Source organism: Grus americana, chromosome 4, assembly GCF_028858705.1.
Source record: "Grus americana isolate bGruAme1 chromosome 4, bGruAme1.mat, whole genome shotgun sequence".
NCBI lineage: Eukaryota > Metazoa > Chordata > Aves > Gruiformes > Gruidae > Grus > Grus americana.
Genome location: NC_072855.1, coordinates 70955174 through 70982008, shown reverse-complemented (window position 1 = coordinate 70982008; position 26835 = coordinate 70955174). Strand labels below are relative to the sequence as shown.

At 39.3% G+C, this 26835-nt stretch overlaps 2 long non-coding RNA genes across 4 annotated transcripts in view; both read right to left on the bottom strand.

Annotated features, from left to right (window-relative positions):
• Positions 1–14826, bottom strand: part of LOC129206125 (uncharacterized) — a 34364-nt gene extending 19538 nt beyond the window's left edge. Inside the window, exons 1-2 of one of the 2 annotated variants that reach the window (XR_008577006.1) lie at positions 14748–14826; positions 3216–3338 (exon numbers count right to left, since the gene is read on the bottom strand). This is a non-coding gene — a long non-coding RNA (uncharacterized LOC129206125). Of the gene's footprint in view, positions 1–3215; positions 3339–5479; positions 5604–14747 lie in introns of those variants that run through there. The other variant, XR_008577007.1, reaches the window with a different exon arrangement.
• A 1496-nt stretch (positions 14827–16322) lies between these two features.
• LOC129206124 (uncharacterized) overlaps positions 16323–26835 on the bottom strand; it is a 30116-nt gene continuing 19603 nt past the window's right edge. For both annotated transcript variants that reach the window (XR_008577005.1, XR_008577004.1), the window contains 3 exons: positions 20494–20704; positions 18553–18653; positions 16323–17228 (listed from right to left, as the gene is read on the bottom strand). This is a non-coding gene — a long non-coding RNA (uncharacterized LOC129206124). The remainder of the gene's footprint in view (positions 17229–18552; positions 18654–20493; positions 20705–26835) is intronic.

The following is a 26835-nucleotide window of genomic DNA, read 5'->3' as shown; positions in this document are numbered from 1 at the left end:
TAAAAGGTGAATGAGTCTTGCTGATGACTCCCTGGTTCTCCAGTTGATGAATCAGCTCATGGATGGGAGCCAGGGAGTCTCGATTTGTGCGGTATTGCCTCCGGTGCACTGTCCTTGTAGCAATTGGCACCTGTTGTTCTTCAACTTGCAGCAATCCCACAACAAAGGGATCTTCTGAGAGACCAGACAGTGTAGATAACTGTTTGATCTTCTCTGCATTCACAGTGGCTACACCAAAAGCCCATCGGTACCCCTTTGGGTCCTTGAAGTACCCTCTCCTGAGGTAATCTATGCCAAGGATACAAGGGGCCTCTGGGCCAGTCACAATGGGGTGCTTCTCCCACTTGTCCCCTGTTAAGCTCACCTCAGCCTCCAATACGGACAGTTCTTGGCATCCCCCTGTCACTCCAGAGATCCGGATGGGTTCTGTGCCCCTATACCCTGATGGTATCAGTGTACACTGTGCACCAGTGTCTACCAAAGCCTTATACTTCTGTGGGTCTGATGTGCCAGGCCATCGAATCCACACAGTCCAGTATACCCGGTCATCCCTTTCCTCCTCCTGGCCGAAGGCAGGGACCCTCTATTCCTGTTCCTGGTCAGAGTATTCACTGTCTGACCCTCGCAGTGACAGACCAGAAGTCCCCTCACCAGGATCAAGGGAGGTGATTTTAGTTTTACATCTGGGAGATCGCTGTTTGCCTTCTCGGGTCTCTGTAGCAACTACATTGACGGCCTTCTTGGGTGTCCCCTTCTTAACAGCTGTCTTCCCTCTTAGTTCACGAACACGGGCTTCCAACTTAAAGGTGGGTTCACCATCCCACTTCCTCATGTCCTCCCCTTGGTCACGCAGGAAAAACCAGAGTGTACCACGTGACATATACCTGGGACTCCCTTTCCCTCTGACCGGAGCAGGAGATGACTGATTTCTTGGGGTACCTCTGACAGCCAACGTGCTGGCCCGTAGGGAGGAGGAGGTACAGAGGTTTTCTTCAAAGTTCTGAAGCCAAGAAGACACCTTCTCCACAGTTGGTGTGTCCCTATCTGGGAAATACATTGCTGCCAAGCTGTTAGAATACGATGCTGGGGCACTTTGAATCACCTTCCTCCACATGGCCCGTGTGCACAGGACATCCTCTGGATCTTTGGAGACCTCCTCATCATCTAGATCACTATAGATGACTTCCAACACTGCTAGTTCTCTCAGGTACTGGATGCCTTCATCTGCGGTGGTCCACTTTCCTGGGAAGTTGACAAGATCTTCCTTGAATGGGTATCTTGCCCTCACACTTGAAAGCAGCCGTCTCCAGAGACTGCAAATTGCTGTCTCTTTTCCAATTCCCCTCTCAATTCCTCGGTTTCTAGCGAGGGATCCCAGCTGTTGGGCTTCCCTGCCTTCCAGTTGCTGACTGTCGGCCCCATTATCCCAGCATCGAAGCAGCCAGGCAGCAATTCGCTCACCAGGCTGGCGGCTGTAATCTTTCCGCATATCTCGAAGTTCGGATGAGGTCAGAGACCGGGTAGTTTCTGCTTCTTGTCTGATTTCTCTCACTCCTTCCTCCCACTTCTTTGCTGAAGGACCGGCTTCCTGCTCAAACCTCTCCTCCTCTTCTTCCTCTTCCCTTACTAGTCGATGATATGGACCTGTTGACCTCCTGGTCCACTGTTTCTTTTTTACTACTGGGGCAATTACTGTAGTTGTCATTGTTTGTGTCCCTATCTCAGCCACGGTGTCCTCAGCTGCAGTTTGGGTGCCTTCCTCAACCACAGTCCTCTGGGAGTACTGCACTGTGGCTCGATAGGCACAGGCCAGGCCCCAATACAGCGCTAGAAGCTGTTGGTTTTCGTTGGGGTAGGCAAGGCACCCTTCTATCAGGTGGCGCGTCAGTTTGCTGGGATTGCTTGCCTGTTCGGGTGTGAAGTCCCAGGCTATAGGAGGTGATAATCGCCCTAGGAACCTGCCCAAATCCTTCCATACACCCTGCCACCCAGGGACCGGCTGCCTCAGGGCACGTTTCACTATTGCTTCACTCAAAAGTTGTCTCCCCTTAAACCAGGACGAAACCAAACTCCACAACACCCGTAATATGCCAGCAGTATTAATTAGTAATATTAATGAGCTTACATAAGGGTGAACAAGGACCTTGGGAGCCTGCATAATGAAACCATCCACGTCAAACCCAGGTAGAGAGAGAGAGATGTATTCCCCCATCATGTCCACAAGATAGCTCCCCCAGCACAGCAATAGCAACGATGCCAGGGCCATGCACATAACCATTGTTTGTACTAGCATGCTCCCAAGTTCCTTCATCCTCCCCACAAAATAGCTCCCCCAGCACAGTAAGATCATCAACACTAGGCCAAACCACAGAGCAGCCATTGTTTGTATCAGCATGTTCCTAAGTTTAGCAAAATAGAGATAAGCAGCACAGCTAACAAACCCCGTGACCTGCACAGGAGCTTGCAACTTAATAACTACTATAGCTGTAGCACCCTTAATACTAAACTGCCTTTGTCGTGCCCCACGTTGGGCGCCAAAAAGGACTGTGGTGGGTTGAGCCTGGCTGGGGGCCAGGTGCCCACCAGAGCCGCTCTATCACTCCCCTCTTCAGTAAGGCAGGGAGGGGAGAAAGGAGGATGGAAAAAAAAACAACCCCAAACTCGTGGGTCGAGATAAAGGCAGTTTAATGTAGCTAAAGCAAAAAAGCCGCGCGCGGAAGCAAAGCAAAAAGCAAAAGATTATTCTCTACTTCCCATCAGCAGGCGATGTTCGGCCACTTCCTGGGAAGTAGGGCTTCAGTATGCGTACCCCTTACTCCGGAAGACAAACATTGTAAAAAAAAAACAACGAATGCCCCCGCCCTGTTCCTCCCCCTATTCTCAGTTTCTTATTGCTGAGCAGACGTCATATGGTATGGAATATCTCTTTGGTCAGTTTGGGTCAGCTGTCCTAGCTGTGTCCCCTCCCAAGATCTTGCCCACCCCCAGCGTGCTGCTGGGGAAAAAGAAATGTTGGAAAGACAGCCTTGATGTGTGCTGGCACTACTCAGTAGTAGCCAAAACACTGGTGTGTTATCAACAGTTTGCTAGCTACCAATACACAGCACAGCACCATGAGGGCTGCTGTGGGGAGAATTAACTCCATCTCAGCTAGACCCAATACAGTTTGACAACTGTCTTGGCAAAAACAGTAAAAGAAATACTAACACGCTAACCACACAAACCACCATCAATCCTTGTATCTTCTCTGAAGTTCTGTTTCAGCTTATGTCCATTGCCTCCCGCGCACCTCTGAGAAGGGTCTGTCTCTATCTTCTCCACATAGTCCCATCGTAAAACTGTAGGAAAAAACCCCCAAGATCAGTTCTTGGGCCAAATCTTGCCCAGGCTGAGCAAGCCTTGTTCCCACAGCCTCTCCCCACAGGGCAAAGAGATTGTTATTAGGAACAGCAGCATTAAGTGAGCTAGATTTTAAGTAATGTATGTCTACACAGGAAATTTTGTTCTGCAGAGTTCCGAACCAGTTACGCCCAGTGTTTGAAGCAGAAATAGCTTGGATGCCTCATTTCCGTATGCTTATTTTCAGAGCTGATGTAAAGAAGGCTTTCTGAGTAGTAGAGAAGCAATTCCAGAGAGTATGCCTTGTGGTAAAATAAATAAATTTATATCTATCTATTTATCTCCTCAGGGTAGAATTCCTAAGTTCTTAATGCTTCTAGCTGAAAACCATACGTTATTTTCAATACTGTTATTAATTTTACCACCCAAAACTGCTACATATATTGGTATGTTCAATGAGAGATGTATTTTGATTTTATCATCAGTCTTGTGCAGTTAACGTTGAAGAATGCAAGCTGCAAGTTTACATAAAGCACCTACAATACCTACACAGTCGGCGTAGAGCATTAGATCACGGTGATTTTTGTCATGCACTGTCCAAACCAATTTAACTAGCAGTATTCTCTCCAGGATTCTTATAAATTTATACTGCGTAACAAAGAGTCTCATTGGCACAGACGGTTCCTACGACGCTATAGAAGTTTCAAGGGAGATGTGCCTTTAAATATCCCTCCCTTCTTGCCCAATAAATTGAGATACAGAGGTTAGCATTTACTATGTATTAAAAGCAGTTCATTAAACAATCCAGAGTAACGGCTTGGAGTTTAGTTGGTAGCTATTAGCAATACTGTCTGTGAAACAGCTGCTTGATTTAATTGGCAAACACTAGTTCTTTTCATTTACCGGCAGAATTGGAACCTCTCCGCTTGCCAACAAGCTAAAGATTGTACCCGTTCTAAAAAAGACACTATTTAACCTGCCTTATAATTAATGCAGAAAAATCCCACCTCGCAGTCAGCTTAGCCTATATGCATTTAAAAATGCTCAGCTGAATCTTGGCTAACAGAAACCACTTTGAAAGATTTTTTTTTTCTTCACTTTGATTTGCTCCTGTGCCTCACGCGTCTGCCGTATAAAGCACCAAAAAGTCAGTTGAGTCAAATGTTGAAGATGATAGGCTAAATGGGGTGAATCAATCACAAAGTATTAGGTAACAGGGATGTGAATGGTGACAGATGCAATTCTACTGAACCGTGAGACACACAACTCAAATTTCTTTGTGAGTTTACTAATGGTCTTTCATCCATCCTGCCCTTAGCTGTTCTTATAACTCAATGTTTTTTTCATTAGTGGATTATTTTCTCTTTGCAACTGCAGCCAGTGCTGTCATTGTGGTTCACTATGTAAAATTTAATCTCTGAAGTGAAGAAACTCTATAAAACTTGAGCTAAAATACATGAAAGTTTAAACTGCATTGGTGATTTTGGCATATTTGAGAGAGAAAAATATCTATCTACGGTTCTGTTTGGAATATTAACTCTTGTCATCAATGAATGATGATGTAGAAAATGATAAAGAAACATTCCTTTAAAAGATGAAAGATACAGATACTCCTAACTTTACATTCAAATGTATGTTCTTTTAACTACACAAGCAAGTACGTTGCTCTACATTCATATCTACTGTGACCTTGAGAAACAAACAAAAACCCCAGCACCTACACACCTACCCAGGCAGCAGCTGCTTAGAGTAAGAATACAAGACTAGAACAAGGATTTAGTGACACTTCCCCTTGTAGAACTATCCAGAGCACAGCAGTGAGTAGTTTAGGGACTTTGAGACATATGTCCCATTCACTCTTCTTTAGTCTTAAAATAAACATATAAAATTAAAAGCAGACAATGTCTTTCATACATTTTGTTCACTCTTGCCGTATCAGGACTACCTCAAGATATGCATCTCCTAAATGCATCTTTCCTGGAAGTGAAAAAGTTATTTGGAACAAGTTATTTATGCATTTTCATAGAAGTGATGAATGTTTAAGGAACCATCATATTTACAACTCCATGGCAGAAATGCATGCAAATTCTTCAGCCAATTAATGCACAACTAACATACAGCGTACTTAAAGGAAACGTACTTCTGTCATTACAATGCCTTTGAAGTGTTGCATCATCATTACAACATGAAGAGATGGTAATTTTGTGCTGCCTTGGTGCTCCTGTGTAGGAGACAAGCGTCCTGGTTCTTCACTAGAGCAAGTCTAGAAACAGTACGGAATAATTCTAACCGTTATGAAAACTTCCTTATTCAAACATACTCATGTTAGAAATGTGTTTTGTCCCCACGTTTAACCTCCAGGACTCATTACATTGTAAACTTCCTTCTTCAATTAGATTTAATTTCATGTCTTTAGTGTCCCGAGCTTTTGCCCATTTCTGGGATCAGAGTTTTTGACCTCCTTCCCATTGATAACAGCCTCCAGCCGGGAGGTTTTATCAGCAGGGTCTGGAAGGATGGGAACAGAAAGGAAACTTCACATTTAAAATTGAAAATGGAATACAATATTTTCTTTTGAACAGAACTTATCATGTAATTGAAGAAGCAAATTTCATCTGTGGCTTCTGCTAACTTCTGTAGAATCCCCAGTCTTCTGTCTGACAGAATAGACAGCTAAATCTCCCTGCGCAGCTGACTACAATCTGAATATGAAAAAAAAAAAAAAAAGAAAGTCCAGGGACCATTTAAATATTGAATTTTCTTTTAGACAGCATTGCACTCAAATGTACAAAGAGGCATTTGTCTGTCATTCCTTTCAACATCACTACAGGCCTCAGACTCGCTGTTTCAAGAATGGTGCTGTCTCCCCTGAGGGCTATTAAGTACTTCAAAATCTACTAAGCAAGACCTAGGTCAGGAAAACAATATTTATTTTAACAAGAAACTGCTTTTTTCTCTCTGTAACATTTTAGATTAGGTAGATGAAAGGCTATATCTACAAATATTTTGCTGACATCATAATTATTGCAATTAGATTTCATTTTCTTTTAATGCTATTCTGTCAAGCCATGCCTCTTCCTCTGGCTGTTTCAGGCTATTGCGTACTCATGCAGACATTTATCATGCTCCTCGGTGAGTTACAGACTTTCGAGAGAATTCTGATATTGTTTACAATCATCGATTCAACAGATTCTAAGCATAGTCATTTGTTTTAAAAAAAGACCTTAAAATAAAACGAGTTTCCAATGTCACTGCGCTGATGGACTACACAGCGGTTGCACCTTGCATTATGCGCTGACGTACAGTTCTAACTGAAAGCCTGCAGGGATCCAGGAGAAATTACAAGGGTTTTCATTTAAACTATAATTCTACCGGACAGCAAGGTCAGATATTGTGCTTCAAAGGCAGAATTTAAAAAGTAGGAAAAATTATTAAAATGCATTTAGAAGGACATGAAATAGAAATGTTTTCTCTTTGTAATACATGTAAGTTTAGCATATATTATGATGAATATGATGATTATATAATTATTTTGAAAAAGATAAAAATTATTTCACCTTATGCCCAAATTTCTCTAACTTATAGCGAATTGTATACTGGTGCTTGCAACATTGCCACTACAATGCACGGAGGTATGCTTTTCTTGGATTATGAACTCCTCCAAAGTCACAGCAGTGCCATCGTAGTCTTTAACAATATTAAGATTTATTATAGATTTCATACCGATAAATGTTCATCACATTCCACTTTACCATAACACTTTTGTAAATAAAGCCAGTACCTTCCTGCCTACTTCTATATATTCATGTACTGATGGTCACCTATACCATTAATTTTGAGTCTGGTCTTAGCCCGTCACACACCTTTGAAGTCAGAGGTGGACTGCAGTCCTGGCATGCGTAGTCACGGTCACATTAAAATATTAGAGGGCAGAGGAAAATCATATTAAAAATACTAGTCTTATGACTAATACTCTTAAAATTAATAATCTTACATGATAGGGAGCAGAACAGGAACTGAGGAGATAGAGAGAAGACCCACGGAGCTGGCACAGAGGCAAGACATGACTGGATATACAGAAAACCTGGAATAAAAACTACAGTTCTTACATAGCATAATTTCCTATTAGCAAATACTATATAGAAAGTCCTGGCAAAACACATGCGTTATCTTCCTCTTGTGGCTGACCTTCATAAAGGGTGGCAATTCACAACTTCTACTGCTTATAAGTCTCGTTAGCTGACTAGAAAGAGGTCTGAACTGTTGACTTGACCCCTCCAAATGGTAGCTGCAGGGGCCTCTCTACTGTCCCCCCACAATAACCATTCCGAGTTTCTTTCAATTTACTTTTTAACATAGCAAGCTACACACAAAAACTCTGTGAAAAGATCATTAAGTCTGCAAAATCAAGCACTGAAAAATTAAGAAATGCTAGAATTAACACAGACTGTGCATTTTTAATTCCCTGTACCCCCCTGCGTGTATGCATTTTGATACACTTTTTAATTACTTAATAGCATTTTGTGTAGGATGGACAGTGCTTGAGGGATGAATTTGTGCTGCACAGCGAATGAGGCTGTCATCTGTGGGACTTGCGCTTTAGCTGAGAGGAAAATTGGAAGGTGGCAACGGAATATACATGCAGTCATTCCCTGGGAGCACAGGTTTGATAAGTAATTTAGCATTCAGCCAAGCTGAGTACTATGATGTCGATCGCTATATTGACACAGAGAATATAGCAGTGAGTAATCTCTCATCTCAAGATATAACATGAAAATGAGATAAATAAGATGAAGGATGGAGAAACAGTAAGATGTAGACAGATGTTAAGCAATGAAGAGCAATAATCCCAATCAGACCCTTACGATGCTTATTTACATGCAGATAGTCAGGATTTTTTATTTTTTTTTGTCTGTAAGAAAATGAAAGTACAATTTGCTAGCACTACTTTGCTCAAGTTTGCCATAAGCACTGGAAAGTTGGTGGGGTCTTTTGAGGCGCGGGGTGGGCTTGGAGTAAAATAAGATATTTTAAAAAGCATATTTTGACTTCTGAAAACAATTCTACACCTTCACAGAACAGCAATAACTCAGAGGGTAAATTCCAATTACTGTAACTTGTATTCTGAAATCAGAATCTTAACCTTTGCAAAGGTTCATATGAAACATTTACCAGCTGAATTAATCTTGACATTATGGGAGAACCTCAAAAAGTTCAGCACATAACAAAGCCTGTGAACTTCATTTTGCAAAACTGGCAGAAAGTCTGGGGGCAACAGGATTGTAATACTTTCCCGTTTCAAAAGCCAGCGACTACCAACGTGCCATGAAGACAGAGGCAGAACTTTAAACGCTCTACATGCAGATGGAAGCTAAAATAGAAAGAATTAATTTCAATTTCCCAAACTGCCAACAAAAACAATAGTCAAAGCTGCAAATAATTTGTGCCATCCTATCTTCATGAGTAATAAGCAACCAGAACACTGCAGGATCTCCCAGACTAATCTGGAACTTTGACTCGACAAGAGGTTGCTCGAGGAGATACGACAGTAGCCATCTCACTTGCCTGTCGCCCCCTGCTCCACGCCGCTGTGATGGCGTGCACAGTATGACATAGTAGAGCTGGAAACGGCATTTCATGGGAAATGTAAACTCCAAACCAACTCCCTCAAATCCAGTTATTGCAGGACTAGATGCCTTTCTGATTTCTAACTTGTAATACGGCACAAGTCAAATCTGAGCTGCATAAATATGAGGAAAAGATGTTAGTCTGACACTAATATGACATTTGGATAACGGAGATGTATCTAGAACAGCGTAACATGCTCTGAACTGGCTTAGTCATCCCATGAACAACTTCCAGCAAATAGTGAGCTGCTTCTTGAATACATTCTTTTTCCTCATGATTTTCGCACATTACCTGTCAATATATCTCCTAATAGTTTAAAGCAGGATTCTTTATTATAAGAATCAAAGATCTGTATCATTAGCAGCTTTTTTTTTTTTTAAACCCTTAAATTTTCTGCTTTTTTTAAAGGTTACAATATTCTGGGATTCTGGAAAAATGAGTCATCTGAGTATTGATCTCACAGTTTTTCATAAAACCCATGGTAGAAAGTTCTTAGGTAAATTAGACACTCCGAGCAAAGTTCTTTAGGGTCAATCATCTGAAACGGGGCCAAGCCTATGAAAAGCAAACTTCTGTGGCAGAACTATTATTTGGCAGAGGTTTTGAGAAGAGTAAGGATCATTTTGATTTTTTACAAAGGGAGAAAGGTTAATGGGATATATTTTGTACAACATATGAAGTACTGCACTCAGTTCAAAGTGGCAGTAAAAGAAAAAATGTTTTGGATAAATGTTAACATAACTCTCATCATACTTAGAAAAAAATATACAATCATGAATCTCCTTGATTAATCTCTTAATGATGTTTTTCTTTTCTCCTTGCATCGCTTATGCAATGTTATTTTTGAGTGCATTTATTATTGCGTAGAATTTTTTCTTCACTGATATCTCCTTCAAGAGTCTCCTCTCCCTGATTAGTAATTAAGGATTTTATTCTCTTTATATATAGCTATGGTTTTGCTTTGTGGGTTTTTTTTTTTTTCCCCTCCCCAAGACAAAGTTTCAACTTGAAGGAGAAATGAATGAACTTCAGACAAAAACAGGGGAGCTCAATCTATTCTAGCTTTGGAGGATTTGTTTTGTGGACTCTTAATTAGTATAGAGTAGAACAGTTTTGCTCCTTTAAAACAATTACTGACATTCATGATGAAATGAGGAGAATGCAGTCAGTACGTCAAAGATGTTCATATTTCCTGCAGCAGACAAATGTGGAAAACAGGAGAAAGACGTGGGCAGTGACACGAAAGAACCCGTCTGTACTGATCACCAGGCCAGATCTGTAATGCTGAGACAATGAATTACAGCTAAACTTTGAAGGACCTTAATAAAGGCTACTATCTCAGTACACATAGCATATCCGCATGATGACACAAGTATGATTTACCTATCCCAATTTAGAAATACAAACTTTTTTTTTTTTTTTTACACAATGGAAATATAACAAACTAGGATATGTTATTGCTTTAAAGAAAACTGGGGGGAAAAAAGCAACCTAGTTTAATTTTTGGTTTACTGGGAATTTAAGTGCTTCTACAGAATTATTTTTTCCAGTTTGGAATGCAAGAGTAACAAGATGATATTATATCATATTATTTGAAAAATGGATGTTTTGCTTCAATTTGATCTTTTTCTGAGATGTCTAACAGATGCAAAGTACTTTCAGAACACGAAGCAAATCTCAGAACACACAAAAAATAATTTCAAAATTTCAGAACTAGAGGCTTAACTAAATTAACTTAGTTTCCCTTTTCTTCTCAACACAAACTTCATTGATACTGAGATGCAGGTTTCATTTTTTTTAGTGTCTTTGTCTTTTCATAGAAAACTATACGTGTTTATATCTCTACTATGAGTATTATGTTCTGAACATGTCTCCAATATCTCCTGAAGCTGCTATCACATGAAGCTGAAATATTGCTTCTTGAATTTACATCCCTAAGCATTTCACTATCAGAATTTGTTCCCAGAACTAAGTAAGAAACCTGTAGAAAGTGAATGACAAAATGAGGGAGAGACACGAGCATCTCCCCCTAGAGAACGCGGCTCCCTTAACTGCTATACAGAGCACACGTACACCGCACTGACATTGTCATTCCCATTTCGAAATCAATAGATAAAGACCTATATCATCAAGGACATGTGCCAGAACCTCATCCCTCCTCACATTAGCCCTCATCAAGCTGCTTATGGCTGCAAAGATGCCAATCAGCTTCTGAAAGGGAAATTCACTGCGTGCCCATAATAGCTTCACAGGCCAAGTCTGCCAATCAATACAGACATTTTGCCATGCATTTCACTTGACTCTGTCAATTTATGCTGATACATGGATGAAGCTCACTGACCAAGTCTGTGAAAAGTAACAGGGTGGACTTGTTATAATAGCGCTTTGTAAAAGCACTTTCATCTTAGCAAATGACAGCTTTAATAACCCGGTAACAAATGGATGTTTTAATCAACTGAAAGCCATCCACCTCCTTAGGATCCGTTTGAGGTTTATTGAAAGTCCTGCTTATTAGAGTCTAGATGCCATCTTCAGAGTCAAAAAGTTTTCAAAAGCCTTATTTCTTCTATTAACAATAGAAGCGTACAAAAGTAAAAGCCTAAACGTTGCAATTCCTTAAGCCATAGTTAAATTATTAACTACGTAACTGAGAAATTGAGACTTGGCAAACACGACCTCAGGACTAAACAGACTTAAATAACTGGACAGGCTTACTTTGCAAAGATTTTATGAAGCAGCAAAACAGATAACAAATCTATTTTGACACCGAAAGGCTTGCTGGTGCTTGCGCAAAGCGAGTAGAAAGTATTCCCAAAGCACGACGTATCATATACTCATTTGTAGAAGGCTACTGTTTAGCGGTCACTTCACGGGGTTAGTATGGGAAAACTGGGTTCAGGGAATTTTCATGCATTCTCTTTTTGCTGATCCAGATCTGTTACCATCCTGTTTGTAACACAATAACTAGCTGTTCATGCCACAGGCTACGAACAGCAGATGAGATTGAGGTTTTAAAAAGAAAAGATCCTGGGTTTGTATTAATTCTCTATTTGAAGGCTGAAAAAGCAATAAAGTATAGAAAATGTGAATGTATCCAAAGAAAACGTTTATAAAGAGAATATTTTTCAAACTCATCTGCCATCTGTCAGCTGACAATGATCAATTGTGTGCAGGCCGTGTTTGGGAATAATCGGTGTTTTCAAAAAAACAAATAAAAAAAGCCTGAACGACATAGCATTGCAATAGCATAGGTGTACGGAAGTCCTCTGTGCTTCAATTTTTCTTCTCAGGAACACTGAGTTAGACTAAGAGAGCAGATATCACCTACGGGCTCTTTTTCCTAGGAAATTTGTCTTTCTCCTTGTCTTCTAGAGGCAGACAATGTATTTTTTCAATTGACTAAGGAACCAGCAGGATTCTATTGTTTGTCATAGAGCTCGTCTGCTGAGAGAAAGAAGCTCAAGCGAATCTATTTTTCTTTTTTAGTGATTCAGAAGAACGTGTTACAAGACCATCTGTTAGCTGCATTGACTATCCAGTCAGCATCTATTTTCAAAACTACTTGTTCGGCAATAGATATCACGAATGCTCTCCTTGTTAATGTTGCATGTCAGAAGCAAAGACGAAGGCAGCAGATAGTTCTGCAAAAAACCATAACTGAACATAAAAAAATTCAACTCAGAATGTTTGTGATGAACTAGATGTGCGGCATTCAAAAGACACCATCCATAATCTCACCAACCTAAAGGGAAGCTTTAAGTAGTGAGGGACTCTCAGGCAAGGTGTACTGCACTATGATGTGTTTTGCTCTCCTGGTGGCAACGAAAGTCAACTAAAGAGGCTACCGCTTGCATTCAGAGTGTAGAAAGTAATTAGAAAAAATTAAGAGTTTCACCTAAAATGACGTGTGATGTAGTGGCAATTTCTAATATAGCATCTGGAGTAGAGAAAAAAATCTTTTTCTTCTGTATGAGTGAGGGCAGTAACTATAGAAATCAGTTCTTACACTTTATTTGTAAATTGAGGGTTACTTTGAAAAAAAGATTACCTAACTGCTGTATTTTCATCAGATCATTCTGAAGAATGTCTTAAAACTATTCTCCCATTCTAACAGTTAAAACTAAAGTCTAAAAGCCAGTGACAAGATAATGTCTTTTACTGAATGTATATGATGATATCAGTCAGTATATAATACAGGGAGATATACTCCTACATGTTTCACTAATGGTGTACCTTTTACTCCTTTATTTCCTAAACCACTAATGTTATCATTTGAAATGCAGGTGTATTCACCTTCAGTTAAGTCACAAGTATAATGTTCCTTCTGTTTGCTTTATTCTGCTTGATCTATTTTCTTGATTTTAAATAACATATTTTGCATTGCTTACCATGGCGTCTTTTAAAGTATTTTCATCATAAATTCACTGTTTTGCACCCTTCAGACAAGTAGCATAAATATGTACTGGCAGCAACACATGCAATGTTGATGTTTTCTGTCTCTTACCTAAACTGTTTTCTGGGGAGGATACAACACAAAATTATTCCATACAGTTGAACACATTGCTAGAAAAACAAACCCAAACAAAACAACCACAAACAAATATATTTTGGACCTTCAGGGCCAAAATGAAATTCTGTGAGGATTTCTTTAGCCAAACATATTTCAAAAAGTGAGTGTGTTCTGTCTCCCCTCCACGCTTCAGAGGATTATCCTCTCTTTGCCCATGTTATTTATCAGTTCATCAGTGCTCCTGCCCCATAGCCCTGAACGGTTCCAGTGCTGTAGCAGCACACCGTCTTCTGATGGTCAAGAAAGAGGATTTAACTGTCTCCATGAGTCACAACGCACTTTAACTACGCATTACAAGTCTGTAGCCTCATGATATCACATTCAATAACAGAATTAGAATAACTGTAGCAGGGGGAAAAAAATGATCAAATAAAGCTAATCAATATTCAATTTTTGAGATATGGAATGAATCCTGCAAATACTTTCCATAGCATCAGAGAAAATGATAGGTAACATTTGCTACGTCTAAATTGGGAGATCCAAAATCATTACCCTAGACACGTGCCTGTTCGATCTTCCTTCACAGCTATGCGCTTATTATAACTCCCAGGGTGTGGTACCGATCAGATTAGAATAGCTCTGCTATGTACTCTTCAGCATGACATGTATTTTGGGCTTTATTCTGCTTTCCACATGTTCTTGAAATTTCTATATATTCAGCTGTTCTGCCAACCAGAAACAGTCTTCAGGATTAATAGGCTCTGTTACTCTAGAGAGCTTTCCTAATCTTTAAACACTTTACCCAAGGAAGTCTTGAAAGGTGATGGGGTATATCAAAACCATTTATGCCATGAGTCGCATACAACGTGACCTTCTATTGCAATGTACAAAATTGCAGTAAAGTGAACATTTCTATTGTCCAATTGCTTTGTAAAGAATTCTGTTTCAGTCTTTGCAGGTTGAATTTAATTTCCTTCAAAATATGCAGGGTTGTTGTTCAACAGTTAGTCTAAATTGGTACCACAGACTCTGGGGAGTACAAATAAGATTTTCAAAAAAGGTTAAGCTATCACATTTAACAATAGTTGATTTATAATAACTCCCAGTTGAAACATACTGAATTCCTGTAAGCTATAGTCTGTACTATGGGATATAATGACCTTGCTTTACAACATTCTACTGTGCCTATAGGAAACTGAAACTGGAAATACATTTTCTTGACACTATTGGCTAAATGTTCACTACCTACATGCTTAAAAACAGCTCTTACCTCCTTACAGGATACGCCCACTCTGAAACGCACACCTTTCAGTCTCTAATTTTGGATTTCTTCCTTAACAAATGCCTGGAGAAAAGAAAAAAGCCTGGGTTATTCAAGAGTTAATGCATTAGCTAGGGTTAATATTTTGCAGTATATTTAGAAGACGATAGTTTGCCTAGCTATTCCCTCTTATCCATTTTCCTACAAATACATACATATTGAATGAAGAATAGTTTGCTTCAGGGTTTCTCAGCCTTTGAATATTGCTCTTTTCTAGTGTAGGTGTTAGTCTAGACCAGTGATGGCTAAAAGGGAATGCAATCAAATAAGAAAAGAAGAGGTATAACTTACACCAGGAATATCCCTGTAATTGGTAGAATTAGGAGGATACAGCTATTTGAAAAGTAGCATTTTCTGCTCCTCCCCTCGGTGTGACTTCTAAAGTAACTACGCAAATGCAAGAACTCACACATACGATGCTTGGCTGCAAACCCACCGCTCCGTGCCCATACCTGGAGAAGCATATAAACTTTGGGTAAGTATAACGTAAGACTTGCAGAAAAATGCATCGATGGAAAGTTTTTAAAAGTTAGTTTAGTAAACAAAAAAGCAGAAGTAGAAAAGAGAAACAGAGGGGGCATAAAAGAAAGGAAAGAGGAAGAGAGAGCAGGCAACTGTGCCAGGACACACCGTCCCAGAGCGGAGGGTTTCTACCTTCCTTCACAAAGTTCAGCCTAAAAGAACACATTGCAAATCATGCCTCCTTGACCTAAAAGCACACCAACTTTTCCCAGGCCCTACACATTGAAAAGATTTAAGTTGTGCAGAAGAAACTTTGCTTTTTACAAATCTCTGCACACGAGTTATTATATATTTGTCAACCCAAAATAGCCTTCATTTGCCACATCTAGGTACAGAGGCTAGATTGGCACGAGGTAGCTATCTCAACAAAGTGTTTTGTTGATACATTTGCTGTCCTCTGAGAAACAGCTGTTTCAGCATCTTTCACTGACACACGAGCGATAGGGCAAGGGGCACTACTGGGTTTCTCACTCTAAAAGCCAGTAATGCACAGTCCGTGTCTGCCGCAGATGAAAGAGCTGCTGCAGAAGGCTGCTAATTGCCCCCTGCTCTCACAGCACCGAAGCTGCGAATGGGGAGAAAGACGTGGGCAAGGAGCCGGTAATCTGCAGTGAGCCTCTGACCTGGAATATTTAATCGGGAAGTGTTTGAAGGAGAGGGAACTCAAACAAATTGAGACAGATGGAGTTTCGTTCTGTTTTGCAGAATAAATATGTTTGAAGAGAGTACGAAGGAGCAGCAGGGATGAAATATGCAGAATTATTTGACTGGCTTTGAATTGTCATATCCGAAGAACATGAAGGGAAACACCTTAGTAACAAAAGCGAAGAACTAAACCAGGAGTTCACGGGATTTGGATTTGATCCCCGCTGACACTGTTGATCCACTCTGACCTTGGACAAGTCATTTTATTTTTGTATGTTCTGAAAGACAGTTACTAATAGGACTAATGAATTTCTGTGACACATTTTGGAAAGTTTTATGAACCAATATTGTTTTTAAAACAGTAATAAAAACGCAATCTTGAAGAAAATTTCTTCAGGATTCAGACACAAGCAAATTCTTTTGCAATTATTATCTATTATATTTTATCTTTCACAAATACACTGTTTTTCTATACCATGAATCTGAGAAAAGACCTTTTCTTTCGTTAACGTGCTCAAAATGTCTCAGAATTCTTTTCTACTTTCCTTTTACTTCTACATTTCCATTTCTACTGCATCTGATCACCAGACAACTAGATTAAATTTATCAGTAAAAACCCAATATGCATCTTATAATACTAGCTCTTGTCTAAGTACACCGGGAAAAGTTTAAATGCTTAACTACAGCTCTTCTGAACTACCTGACATTTTGAGTCCCTTCTCTGTGATCTGGCAGCAATAAGATTAATTCATCCTTTCTCCTTGATTGATTGTTTTTGTTTTGCTCTAAACATTATGCTTCACCAAATTTTTCTGAGTGTTTTACGAGAAGCATCTCAACGGTTCCTTTCCCATTAATGACAATGGAGTTAAACACGCTGCTTGCTTGTTTAGCTAGCAAGGGCTTCAAAATGACCCACAAACCTCATCTGGCCTATAGAGCTATAAAATACTGCCCAGCATTGCTAAAATTTATGGTCCATCTCCTTAAAAATCCCTGTATAAAAATCATTCAGCCCTGCCAGTGAAACCATTTCGATTTAATAACATTTAGGAATTACAGTGTAAGCTTTTTCATGAGCGCTTCTGCGTACGTGCAGAGGGACAAGGGGCCATTCAGCCTCGCTCAGCCCGCGCCGCTCGTCCCTCTGTTCCACACGCGTTCTCAGTGGGTTGTTTTATTCAGACTTTTCACGCATATAGATCCTCTGGCAGAACAGACCCCAGCTGTCCTGTGCTTTTCTTGGCTACACGGCCTCTACCCCTGCAAGAGGGAACACAACATTTTAACGACAGGCAGTTTTTAAATTATTTTCTCCTTTGACCAGCTACTGGAAGTGCAGCATTTTTGTTGTTGTTTACAGCAGGTTTTTAGTCTTTTGGCGGTAAGGAAACTGCTTTTCATTTGTTGAATAAAAGTAGTTTCAATACAGACTTAGACTTTAAGCACGACTAGTACCCGTCTCATCGTTGTCTTCTTCACATATATAAGTGTAATCTTTAGGCAACTGGAGAGATGGTAAACTAGCGGTTTTCTAAAACTGTTACCTCCTTGGATTCTTATGTAAATGCTACAATATGTACTCATACAATTAGAGCATTTTTCATTAATAAATCCTTAACTTTCCTACAAGTGCAGTTCCTTCTAATTATGTATTTGTATTGCCCGTGCAATTCTGAACTAATTAGATTGCAACTAGATTAATCTCTTTCATACTTGCTAAACTCAATAATTGTTCTTGCAACAATCAATACACATTTAATTAATAGGAAAATAATTGGCTTATTAAATTAAAGTTACTTTCCCATATTTTGCTGAGTGTTTCCATTGAAATGCCATTTCTCATCTCCTGCAGTAAATTTAAATTTGGAGGTAAGGAAGCTAACTCCCTAGGTCATTTTCCAGGTTTTAAAATCAGCAGAACTTCTGCACGTGCATAATTTAAACAGTAGGCCAGGATATAAAACGTTTCATCACACTCCTCAGATATAAATCAGCCTGTTCCCCCCTTCTCTAGCAAGTTCTGAAATCGCTGTTACACTTAAGTCTAATTTGAGAGAAAACTTAGCTTCCAAAGGATCTCATTTGCTACAGATTTGTGAAACATGCAAAGGTATTTTCTTTGGCTTCTCTATCCATGGAGTTGAGCTACCAAGACGAGCTATAAATTTCATAACAGGGAGGGAAAATTTTGCATGTAGTTCACAGCATACTAAACAACATAGGGCTCAGTCACGAGGCAAAAATCCACGGGAACTTAGATTTTGCCAGATTGCTTGCTCATGGAAATATTCTCAATATGGAAGCCATCCAGTCTAAGGATAGCATGAATTATTCTTTCTGTGATGGAAAACAGAAAACTAAGACTACAGGACAGATGTACTTAGATTCCACAAATATTAACCTTGCGAATTTTACTGTGGAAATCAGATACACCACATAAGTAGTAGATGGGCTCCACCAGGCGGATGGTTGTAGGGACCCATACAAGTCCCAAGCATAGCAGCAACCTGAGGTAACACTGCAATACCACTAAGAGGTTCAAATGTAGCCTTGGGAGGTTTGAAATGTGGTCATATATACTCACTTTTATCCACAAGGAATGCAGCTGGGAACAGGAATTAGGAAACTGTGTCCTCGGATTGGTTTCTGGGGCTTGTAGGTACCTCCTTCCATGGACTACTGTTTCTGGCAGAAGTGAGATCATCATCATTACTGAATATTGAAAATGCAGAAGAAGAATGTTACAAGTAGAAATATGTCTATAATTCAATACCACAGTTTCATTACTATTACCTTCTTTTTTCCCAGTATTTGCATGTATGTTGAAATCAATATTGTTTTTTCCTAATATTAGTTTTGAAATTTTAAGTACTGTAGCAATATTTATGAAACTGGTGCCACTCTAATGTTTCCCTTTCTATGAAGTCTAGACATTTCAACAAATAAATAATAGATAACTCAATTTTTAGAGGCATTTGGTGTTATGAATCAATAACGTGCAGTTACTACGTAAGCTCAGGACTGTTTGGCATTCTCCATTGCCTATTTTCAGAAAGGAGACAGGCTGAGTCTTCCTCAGCCACCAAATCTCATTGTCCATCTTTGGGTCTTCTATCACTCTACTGAGGTCTCTAACATTTTCTTCCCTTTCTCAGATTAATATTCAATCTCTAACACTGTGTCCCTTAATCTTCAGTAATTAATTCACTTGGACTTGCTACATAGTACAAGAATTCTCATCTACTCCCTACAGCACGAGAGCAAGCTATATATACCTTGAAAGGGTACGCTAATTTAAAAACTTATGTAAGAGATTACTGAAGTATTTGTTGCTACTTAAAACAATTCATTCAAAGAACAAATTATAGTGGAAATGTATTTCAAAGTTTTACTTGAGGCAATATAAATTTCTTTTGACCCTTAACTCACTGATGTTCAGCACAAGTTTTCCAGCTGAGTAGCCAGAAAGGAGGACAATTTTTATTCCAAAATAAATGATTTCTAGACAACCCTTTCTAAAATATATTTAGTCTTTATGACTTTTTTGTTCTAGTTTAGGATGAAGTGATAAATAAGTACGTATCATTTCAGGAAAAGATTCATCTGCCAGTTCTACGAATACAGACATTTTGAAAACTATTATTTGAAGTTTCCCTAAATTTCAATGAAATGGACCTGGAGTAGGCTTATGGGGAGTCAGGCTGAATGATATAGGTGTTTAACTGCTAGAAAAATATGTTGAATTAGAACTGTTTTTCACTCAAAACAGCAGCAGCTGGTGTAAAAGCTAATCCTCTGATCAGTTCCACAGGCTTTCTACTAGCACACACCCATAGAGAATAGCATCTTTAAATACAAATGATACAGGCTACATTCTTGTCTTGTACATTATTTACATAAAAATAAAACTAGTCCTTGTTCTGCTAAGTTTTAAAATGGTACCATTTTTCACAGGCAAGAGATGCACTCACTTTTCCGAGAGATGCGATAACTTGGGTCAAGCGGCTGTTAAGAGGCACGGCACCGCATCAGGCCACTCCATGGGAAAACATGCATTTTGGAGGTGTGAGATTGATCCTACACTAACCCTGTCTTAGAGTCCCTTGGTTCTCATGTCAGAAAGACCAGAAGAGTGGCTACGACAAGGAAGAAGAGTTGCATTAAATAAAGGTCCCTGATACTAGACGCACATTTCCCAGCTGCCCTGAAACACTCCTGCTCCTCCCCGGCAGGGATGCCACGCACCAAATGCGGTTGGATCAGCTTCCCAACCGCTTTTACCAGCACACAGTATTTTGGGGGAAGGAGAGAAGCTGCAAACAGGAGAGAGTGTTCTTTGACCTGCAGGTATTTTGAACCATTCTGCTAGATAATAACTTTGATTGCATATATACGCACACACACACGTAACTCCATACTTATTTCTTAACTCTTTTTAATATCTCAGTTTCTGCAGCTCCTCTTCTCACTCAGGTGTTCCCGTACAATTGCTAAATAGCCTAAAATAAGAAGAAAACCAACTTACCTTCAGAAGCTCTTAGACGCCCATATTTTCAAATGGGAGAAGAATTTTGGTTTTATGCTGCCTGCCGCAAGTCAGTCAGTTGTCATAATCCATCCAGGTTTCTTCTCTCAAGACAGACTTTGGAACCGAAGGCCTGGCTGCCGCTAGCAGCAATTCTCACCGATTCCAAAAGAAGGCATTAGCTGATATGACTCTGATAGTTCATACTGGTCTGTCAAGGCAAACGGGCCAAGCAGGATGTGTCAAGGCAAAGCTCATGGAAAGCAGCTTGTGCAAATCAAGAGAAAATTAAATGCACACATATTTTGTCTTTGAACAACACCGCAGGTTGTAATTGCCATGAAGTGCTACAAAGACCTTGTTTTCCCTGTTAATCTTTCTTAGAATAGCTAGAATTCTTAACTTTTTTATCTAAACTTTTTGGACTTTTTAGAATTAAGTGTATTTTTATAAAGAGAGGATGCAGCTTTGAGGGCCTCATCCTTCCTGTATTGTTATACTCCATTTTTATTTTCTGAGATAGACATACATTACCAGAGATTTACCTAACGCTTATTTAAAATGCTTCCATTTATCATTCCTTCATGATTGATGAGTTAGTTAAGTGCCCTTTTATTATCGTCAGCCCAAAGGTAACGTCATTCAATGTACTCATATTAAATAATAATTATATACAATAGATTTGCCAGGCACTCAGTTTCACAAAGTAAATATTATGCACTAATGTGAACCTCTTTAAAACTCACTGAATATCTAGTGAGTTTTCTTTGAATTAATGAAACTTGTGTTAATTTTTTTCTTATTCTTGGTTTTGCTCTTCTCGCATATACTAAAGATTTATTTCTTCCATATTTCTTAAGCTGTTTATAGTCAGTAACTATTCAACAGCAGCAATGGCATTGACCAACTCCAAAGAAAAACCTCACCCAGCCTAAGATTTTATAAATTATGACTGGTTATGTACACATATTACAATATTGGAGAGCTCACATTTAAGGGAACGTCCTCAATGACTGCAGCTGTAACTTTGTATACCCTTCAATAGCTCATTATATTCTGTACAGTTGTGCAAGAACTTAGTCATTATCAGAAAGGAAATAGAAACATATCCCCTGAAGTATTTGTCTTTTATTAAAAACAGTGACAACATCATCTTGCTTTCTTCAGAATTCATCACTTTCCTTAGACATCTGATAAAGGATGTTAAAACGTATTCAGTTGCCTGGTGATAGAATGTTTTATTAATAAAGCCAATCTTCACACGCTCAGCTTTAAATATTAGTGTTGTCATCCGTGTACCGCATCCTTCCACATGCGGTGGTTTAGAGATGCTTGAATTTGAAGAAGTTCAAGTAGACATTTTAACAATAGCTGGTATTTAGACTTATGGATTCCACTCTGTAATAGCTGTATAAGTAATTTTTTAAAAAAACTTGAATATATTTCTATTTTGAATGCAAAGAAAGTAAAGCAGATTCATTACATTCAAGGCCAGACCTTTTAATTGCTGTCTACGGTGTCACATCAGATCAAAAAGGACGGATAGAATCACTTGTATGATAACCAAAGTAATGTTGCTTACCTTAAATGCTGTCCCTCTCATAAACTAATTCTTTTATGGTGTGGAGTTCTTATTAACTTCAATATTGATTTTACACCAACTCAGGATAAGACCAAATGCTTTTAAAATAATGCATTACAGCTCAATTGTCAAAATGTGTTCTTTTAAACAAAATAACATTTCATTTTGAACAGATGGACGAAGCTTTCTTTTACCTGGAACAAAAGAAAAACTTCAATTAAATTGTTCAGAACTGCAGGCACCAACAAGTAAAGGGAAGCTTAAAGCTGTTTAGTCTAGTTTTATCTCAAAAGGCATTCATTCTCCAACTGCTCAGTTCTCACTGGTATTCCTGAAACAAATTGTCTCACCTTGGTTTCAATGGAATGGCACCTTTCTAATTCATACAAGCACAGCGATTATTTCCTCCTACCATCTAAAGGTTTTAAAATGAATAACCCAATTATCCAGAATTATAGGGTAACTTGGTCTGTGGGCTTTCATTCAGCATGAAAACAAACAAACAAAAAGCACGCAGTAAAAAAAAGTAGTGAGGGGGCACGGGCATGAATCTGCAATCACGCGTAGCTTTTGCCTTTCCTTACCTCAGGGGACAGGAGAAACAAACAATGTGCGTCTGGGATATTTTTTCCTGCAGTTATTTGGAGTCCTTTGAACCTCTGCAGGTAGTTAAATACTTTTAAAAATGCAGCTTATGTCAATATTTCGCATGACTGTAGGTACCTACAAGTCCTCGCACGTTAGGGACGCAGCAAATAATTTAGCTAACAGGAGGGTTAATTAATCTTAGAACTAGGATAACTATTTCTTAGGATGATCCCCAAACCGGTACCTCCTGACAATAGGAATTACTCGTTGATGCATTCTTCCTCAGCACATGCAGCAGCAAATCCACGGTACCCCACCGGATCCAAAAGACGAGCCCAAGAGGAGGCAGGGAAGGGGCAGCAGTTGGTATATGCATGACCTAACTCTGGCTACCACTGCCAAACTGTCAATAACCTCTCAGCAGGGTTTATTGTCCTTTAGCTGAGTGCTCCACTAATACAGCGACTCAGATTTATTTTGGTTCAGAAGCCAGCTCGTATCAGCCTGCAATGCATAGCATAAACACTCTTTGATCCCCAAAGTCCAATTAAGTGTCCCAAGCTATTACAGAGGAACACAGGAGCAGAAATGAGAATGGCATTTTTAAGCCGTATCTTTATTCCGCTCCCAGTCTTCAAACATAAACACAGAAGTATTTTTACAGGGTGATTCCCAGCCTCCTTCCCCAGAACTGCCTTTAAAAAAATGGACAGAGGAATTCAATGCCACGGGCTGTTTGGGTATTAGAGTGTTTTTAAAGTGTTGACAGGGTTTTTATAGAAAAACAGTTAATTTAAGTCCCTCTTTGCTGTCTACTAACAGGTGGGATTCATCAGAAAAAGATATCTTTCATTTGTTGGCATTTTAACAAATTGCAATTTCAAGTCTATTAATTAAAACATTAAAGTAGAAAAAATAAAATAGCTCTCATGGGAATAACCACATTTCATTATTTATGTAAAACCAGCACTTTATAAATATTGGATTGCAATGATACATCCCCATATGTCAAGGTTTTTGTTCATCAGAATAGTCACTAATTATTACTAGAATTAGTTGTGATCCTAACAAGAAACAAGGTAATTAATGCCAAAAATTCCCCAAATTAATTCCAATGCAATTGATTTACCATAGTGGCAGTAATTTTGAGATTTAGATCACAGTATCAGCTGCAAAAAGGGGAATTCATCAACTTGAAGGATGGTTTAGTTCCCCAGGCGGTTTCCTCCTCTGTTTCTCCAATGTTCAGAGTCAATGATGAAGCAACATTTCCAGTGACCACTGTTTGGTCTCTGCAAGCTGTCTTTGCCAAGCAACACCGGTCTGGATTTGCTACCACCAAAGCATGTCCCAGGGTCCAGACACCAAAGCATGTTCAGAGAATTCTGTTATTGAAGAGGAGATTTAGGAACCTGTAGGCACCAATGTTTTTAATTTAGAGTTCCTAGCTGCCTCAATTCTGCGTCAGATGCCCAGAAACACTTCAGCCTGAGCAGCTCAGCACCTATCCCATGCCCTGCGAGACTTGAAAGGTCACGGGCTGCACGTTCTTCTGCCAATCCCACCTGCAGCACCTGCACCAGCAAGCACTCACAGCTGAAATAACACTCCCCTTCAGGCAATGGGTAGAACCACATCTCACCTGGAATGAATTAATTTCTCTGTTCAAGGAGATTCAAACCTTTGCTCCCCACTTTCCATCTGCTGTATGAAGCAACACCTTAATATGAATTATATGCACAGTAATACGATGACACAGACTGAGTAGGACATTTCTGCTGTGTCAGGCAAGTGACCACACTAGTAGGTTAGGTGGTTGCATTCCTTTTCTTTCCGTGAAAAGATAAGGAGCAGTTCACGTATTCAGACACAGGAATAACGAGGACCTACTTGGACAAGCGCTGATCTCCCTGCACATTGCTGCAGTAAAGCATCTTGATATACCAACTACGTGGGAGTTAGCTCAGGTATCTCCAGCCTGGCACTGAGTTGCAAGGTGTAATGGATACGCCCCTAAGCCTCTCCAGAAACAGTAGGTACTGAATTCCAAGTATTTATACACGTAAAATACTTTCCTTGGAAGACCTATCAGTATGTCCAGCTGTTCAATCTTGTTATGGCAACAAAACAGCTGAAAAGCATTCTCATATAATATAGTAGTAATATACATATATCCAACTTCACATAAATATCCAGGGCACAATGGCCACTATAGTACAGGAATAAAATAAGAAGTAAAACACATGGTAGAAGAATATAGAAAATAATATTTATCATTTTTGGATTTCCACTTTAGCTGTTATATAGCTAAACTCCAGGGATACAATAATTGATCACTTCAGAACTATTCAGAAAACTATAAACTATTTCTGAACTGACACTATAGTATCAGATTTTTTTATTATTATTTTTTAAAACATATAGTAATTCATTGTCTGATTATAGAATCAGACAGTAAACTCTTATAGAAAGGTTTACTGTCCAATTCTAAACCTGAAAAATCAGAGTTCTGGTAGCTGGGGAAAACCATGAATTTCACTGCCTGATACTTGGCTTTCCCTTCTCTATCTTCACATACGTTGAAGAGAAAGAAAAAAAAAACTTTTATAATTTTGTAGCAGAATTAATAACTGACTCTTTTGCAAATAACAGCAGAAAAGAGTTTGGTTTATTTTTTTTCTTCCTTGTTTCCATTGTCATCCTCTGCAACTAAAGCATATGCTGTTAACTATATCCAAACTATTTCCCAACTGTTAGGAAACTCCGGGAATATTTCCAAATTGTGCTCAGCTTCATTAATTAAACTTGTCAAACCTATGGGAACATCCCTATGGGAAACAGGCATGACTTTATGCAAGGTTAACATTCTTTTAACCTCCTTCAGGGCCAGTCATGTTGCTACTACTGGCCTCCACAATTTGAACGAGGTCTTACTGGCATTGATGGATTATTCCAGCAAAATCCCTTCTAGTTAAAAGCATTTGAAAGACACCCAAGGGGATAAATAGCATTAAAACAGAGATTTATTTATTTATTACCAGGCAGGGACTCCCTGAGAAAGAAGTAAATCAAAGATATCTCACAAAGTCTCAGGAAAGAGGAAAAGACAATGGAATGACAAATTTTCCATGGCCCTTGAATCAAGAAAAACACTAGTTTGAAACAGAAAATCATAGTAGATTATTCACAGATGATCATCACTCCAGGATGCTTGCAGAATAATGAAAAAGTAGGACATAAGTGCATTTGTAAGAGTGACGGTCCTAGAGCCTGTATTTAGACTCTACTCAAGAAAATGCTTAAATACACTTACTTAACTTACATGATTATGTACTTGTGGGACAAAGATCATAGTCTAATGGAAATCACTACTAGTGTGGAATGAGAAGTTAAACCAAAATAAGCCCCTCTTATTTGTTAAACAAGATAAAATAATTACCATAGTTATATATTTCAGGCTTAGTCAAAACAATGCTAACATGACACAATCTGAATTTTAGGAACATGCTCTTAAATAAAGAACTTGTATAGCTGTAACATTACCCAGACATTGCAGCAAAATATAGTATAATTGGTGTGTTTCAACTAGGCCACGTAGTACTTCACAGGAAGACTTTGCTAGCTAAGCTGCCTGTGAAGTCATTGAAGTCTTTCCATTGATTTCAGTAGGAGATGAAATGGATCCATCTATAATAGCTTTTACCTTTTATAAGATTGGGAACCAGTATTTAATAATCATAGAATGGTTTGGGTTGGAAGGGACCACAAAAATCATCTAGTTCCAACCCCCCTGCCACAGGCAGGGACACCCTCCACTAGACCAGGTTGCCCAAAGCCCCATCCAAGCTGGCCTTGAACACTTCCAGGGATGGGGGCATCCACAACATCTCTGGGCAACCTGTTCCAGTGCCTCACCACCCTCATAGAGAAGAATTTCTTCCTAACATCTAATCTAAATCTACCCTCCTTCAGCTTAAGGCCATTACCCCTTGTCCTATCACTCCATGCCCTTGTAAACAGCCCCTCTCCAGATCTCTTGCAGACCCCTTCAGGTACTGGAAGGCTGCTATAAGGTCTCCCTGGAGCCTTCTCTTCTCCAGGCTGAACAGCCCCAGCTCTCTCAGCCTGGCTTCATAGGAGAGGTGCTCCAGCCCAGTATTTCACTAGAATAA